The sequence below is a fragment of the Tenrec ecaudatus genome, chromosome X (assembly GCF_050624435.1).
Source record: "Tenrec ecaudatus isolate mTenEca1 chromosome X, mTenEca1.hap1, whole genome shotgun sequence".
NCBI classification, from domain to species: Eukaryota; Metazoa; Chordata; class Mammalia; order Afrosoricida; family Tenrecidae; genus Tenrec; species Tenrec ecaudatus.
The window spans coordinates 98,786,348-98,790,374 of record NC_134548.1 but is presented as its reverse complement, the minus strand read 5'-3'; the positions used below and the strand labels follow the sequence as shown (position 1 = coordinate 98,790,374).

Below are 4,027 nucleotides of genomic sequence, written 5' to 3'. Positions count from 1 at the left end.
CTAACCAATTTAATGTTTCCGGGAAGATATATCAACTTAATCTGACACCTTGATGTGCAAGAGGAAAACCTACCATCTTATTAAAACTCTGCACTAGAGATGGTTGTCTGTGGCAAGACCAAAACACTCATCAGAGTAAAAAAGTGTGAATATGATATATTTAAACAATTATTTCACTTTTTAAAGTTTTATTTTAAATGAAAATGAGATATTTTCTTGTCTAAAGCACTTAGAAACATTGAGCTGTAGTCTGTCGTTGTCTGAAAGACCCATTTAACCTGAGATTTATTTATGATGTTATTCTTTAGTTTACTCATTTTCAATATGCCAGTTCAGAGAAAAAGATCTTTATTTCCAGGACTTTTTCAAAAGTTATATATATATTTAATTACACAGTACAAATTCTTGATCCCGTCCTAAAAGAGTCATTGTTTTGGCTTCGTGAATCCCAATGGGGCACATTTTTTATTATAAGGTCTTTCCTTAAAAAACAATTTTAATATATTGTGGTCTGGGGGAATACCTTGTATAATAGACTTTCTAAGTAACAATTCAGTATCAGAACCTATTTTCATTAGCTCTTCTATTTTCATAGGAGATGTCTCTTTCATTATTTTTCGTTCTTCATTTATCATTATTCTGGCTGCTTCTACTGCTCGGGCATCATTTTTAATATCTTGTTGTCTGGTCCTGTGCCCTATTTCCAGCAGTTATAAAATCTTGGATGCCTGACACATGGCTGCCCTGCCAGCTGCAGTCACTTCTCACAAGGTCAAACCACGTTGATCATGAGCTCATTGGGCCATGACCGGAGTGGCTGCACAAAGAGGATGCCTGGTTTCCACGGACTGTGTAATACTCTCCACTTGATTGTGGCAAGACTTCATGTTGCATATTTTGGACATACTGTCAGGAGAGACCAGTTCCTGGAGAATCACAGCATGCTTGGTAACGTGGAGGGGTGGTGAAAGAGAGGGAGGGAGACCTTCAATGAGATGGATCGACACTGTGGCTGCAACAGTGGGCTCAGACCGAAAACAACTGTATGGATGGTGCAAGACCGGGCAGTGCTTCGTTCTCTCGTGCATAGGGTTGCTATGAGCTGGAACAACTTGATGGCACCAAGCAATGGCATTCACTCGATTGTGAAAATCTTCCTCTTCAGAGGTAACCTTTTGGCGAGCATTCACAGGAGGCACAAATATTTTCACCTTTTTGGCCCATTCAGTGAGGTTAAGCCACACATCCATTCAGAAATGTCTAGCTCTTCCTCACACCTCTTTGTCATCAACTTTTCAATAATACTCCTTACAAGTGTCTGAGCATCCGACCAAATCGCTGACCATAGCCAATCAGTGCACAATGACACATCCGGGAATTTCTCCTTCTGAGAAAAATGTACAATTGTTGCACTGCAAGACATTCTGTCCATTTGGGAGCATTTTCCGCCACCACTAGCCTTCAAGGCAATCATAATTTTTCTGATCACTTTGGTTGACTTTCCTGTACTAGTTGGTATCCAATCCAATCTATACTTTCCTCTGAGGTTCAGAATTCAAGGATTAGTATCTTTATTTATTTCATTTGGTCTATTTTGCCTTTCTTGTTGAAGGACTTGGTAGCACGTCTGCCTCCTCTGTCATCTTGCCAGAATTTTCTTGGGCCCCGATTGGTAATGATATTTTTCAACATACAAAATTAATTGTTGAGATTTTTTTTCCCTCCTGCACATTATATATTTTATCTTACCATTAGATGATCTCTATTGTTTCTGAAAAGAGAATGTTTGTTTTATTGGTGACATTTATGTATACCGTACATACTCAAGCATAAGGTGACCTGAATATCAGTCGAGGCACATAATTTTACCACAAAAACTGTATTAAAAATGTGCTGAAAACTCAGCATATACACGAGTATATACAGTAACATGTTTCTTCTCTATTGCTGCTTGCATTATTCTATATCTTTGTAAAGTTGGATTATAATGTGTCTCAGTGTGGATTTATTTAAATGTAACCACTTCAGAACTCATGGATCTTTTTAGATGTGAATATGAGTGTTTTCTTCAGAGCAAAAAGTTCTCAACCATTCCAACTCAAATATTTTTCTGCTTTTCTAATCTTTTTTTCTCCTTTGATTCATACCTGTATATTGCTGTGCTTGATAATACCCTGCTTGTAGTGTAGGCTGTTTAATTTTGTCTTTCTCCTTTTTCTCCTTTTATTTCTCTATTTTCAGAAGGGATCATTTCAATTCACTTATGTTTAAATTCACTAGTTTTTTCTCACCTGTTTAAATTTACTGTTGATCCTCACTAATAAAATTTTTATTTCTGCTATTGTACTTTAATACTTTAGACATTTTATTTGGTTTATCTTTATTTTTTTCTCTTGTGCTGATACATTTTCTTTGTTCTATTATGCTTTGCTTTTCGTTCTTGTTTTTTTTTTTGTTTTTGCTTTTTGACCATATTTCAGGACTGATTAATGTGCTTACCTGGTATATATTATATTTGGGCTTTTTCAAAAATGATTTCTACATATAGTAGGGAACTTCAAAACATTTGTGTTGAAATGGAATTGAAAGTTAATGGAACTTTACCATGAACTCTTGAAGACCCTCATATATTTATTTTGTGGTCATGTATTAAAATTGTGTGTGTTTTATAAGTTCTTATGGAAATTTGGAAATTTTTGCTATGAAAATTTGTTAACCCTAGATATAAATGGTTTACCCTTCCCCAGAGTTTATGTGAGTTGCCTTTTTGAAGCTTCAATTGTCTGATTGCTTTATCATTACTTTTCCAAACTATTTTTATGGATAATATATGCCATTTCATATTTTATCACTGAAATTTCTCTTCACTTTTCTCAGTATTCTTCCAGTTATTTTTTAAAAAGCTTATTAAATTTGCAGTTTTGTTGTGATTTGGGGAACTCTCTCCCATAGCTTTTTGATTCTCTTTATTTGTAGACCACAAATTGATTCCCACTGTTATCATCTGATAATATATATCTTATACTAAAACATTTTATTCAATTTTCAACAGTATCAAATTTACACATTATCCTTACTTTAAACTTAACATCAGAGCAAATAGTTTTATGTGAATTTTTAAACAGTTCTATTGGCACTTCATCTGCATAGCACTCAATTCAATAGTTCGATCATATCAAAAAAAGACTTGTGCAATCATTGCAACAATCAATTTTGAACATTTTCTTCTTCTTTGTAGTCATTGTTAATTTGAGTAATTACTTTTTTTAATTGTGGCAAAGATAATACAACAATACACTTTCCAAATAAAGGACTTCTACAAGTATAATTCAGTGCCATTGATTATACTCTTCATGTTGTAGACCATTATGGTTTTACAGAAATTATTGATATCCTTTTCCAAATTATTCCACCACCATTAACATAAACTGAAGGCACATTAAGCAAAATGTCTTCTTCCTTCACCCAGGGTCACCGTGGGTCATGTTTGGTTTCTTTTTCTTTTTTTAGTGGTTTTCTTGACACGATATTCACATATCATACATTTCCATAGTTAAATAACTTTTTAAAAGAGATGTATGTACATCATCAAAACCAGTTCTAATGCTCCCTCCCCATATTCATTGTTTTCTCCTCAATTCCCTCACCTTTTCAAATCCCAACCCCACTCCCCATAAACCATTGCATCAGTTATTATCTCTATGCATCCACTCCTTCGGTCCTTCATAAACTGTGAAATGTAACAGAAACCAGAAAAAAAACAGAAACAAAATAAAACAGAAAGAGAATGTTGTAGCAGTAATAATAATATAAAGATAAAAATAAACATGAAGAGTAAGTAAAAAAAGACCATCATTATTTTAAAAGCCAGAGAATAAATTTCTGTCTTGGAATAAGTGAGAAATATTTGAGCCTAGAGCAAATCCAGGTTGAGTCTAAAAGGAGGTCAATTGGCCAAGTATCATATTAAAGCCAGCGTAATCTAATTTATAATCATCTCTGTCTGATAGTAAAGCTGTTTGCATCC

The 4,027-nt window shown here is 34.1% G+C and overlaps 1 pseudogene; it reads right to left on the bottom strand.

Annotated features, from left to right (window-relative positions):
• Positions 1-388: 388 nt before the first annotated feature.
• Positions 389-737, bottom strand: LOC142433555 (complex III assembly factor LYRM7 pseudogene; annotated as a pseudogene).
• Positions 738-4,027: the final 3,290 nt, after the last annotated feature.